This window comes from Corvus brachyrhynchos, unplaced genomic scaffold (assembly GCF_000691975.1).
Source record: "Corvus brachyrhynchos isolate BGI_N302 unplaced genomic scaffold, ASM69197v1 scaffold481, whole genome shotgun sequence".
NCBI classification, from domain to species: domain Eukaryota; kingdom Metazoa; phylum Chordata; class Aves; order Passeriformes; family Corvidae; genus Corvus; species Corvus brachyrhynchos.
In genome coordinates, this window is record NW_008236261.1 from 642666 (window position 1) to 643127 (window position 462).

Consider the following 462-nt stretch of genomic DNA (forward strand, 5'->3'; position numbering starts at 1 on the left):
TCAGTAACCAAATTCAAAGGTTCCTGTGAGAATCGCTGAAAAGCCATGATAACAGCCCTTAATTCAACTAACTGAGCAGAGTCTGACTCGGATTGCTGTGTTAATCAACCACTGCAAAGGCAGTGTAGGATACTGTGCACCCTTGCGCACAGTGACCCCTGCTAAAAATTTGTCCCAATCCGTACGCCTCAAGCTGCCAACATGTCCCGTCCACGAAGGTTAAGGGAAGTGGTAGTAACATAAGGCCTAATCATAGCTGGGTGCCCCTCTGGGTCCTTCACCACCACAGGCTGTTTGCTTAAATAGCTCTGTGTGGTTCCTCCTAATCCTGCGATGGCTGATCCTACTGGGGTTAAAGGCCATGAAGGAGGCCACGCAGAGAAGGAGATGATAGTTACATCAGCACCCGTATCAATCAAACCTCAAAGCTGAGTCCAGGGCGGACGGGCGTTTGGCAGGACC

General features: G+C 50.2%; 1 protein-coding gene and 1 long non-coding RNA gene across 2 annotated transcripts in view; one reads left to right on the forward strand and one right to left on the reverse strand.

The window, feature by feature from the left end:
• LOC108449810 overlaps positions 1-452 on the forward strand; it is an 8459-nt gene extending 8007 nt beyond the window's left edge. Inside the window, exon 3 of the long non-coding RNA XR_001866110.1 lies at positions 5-452. This is a non-coding gene — a long non-coding RNA (uncharacterized LOC108449810). The remainder of the gene's footprint in view (positions 1-4) is intronic.
• The window catches only part of LOC108449808, a 204395-nt gene that overhangs the window by 202648 nt on the left and 1285 nt on the right, over positions 1-462 (reverse strand). The gene's annotated exons all lie outside the window — the stretch shown is intronic.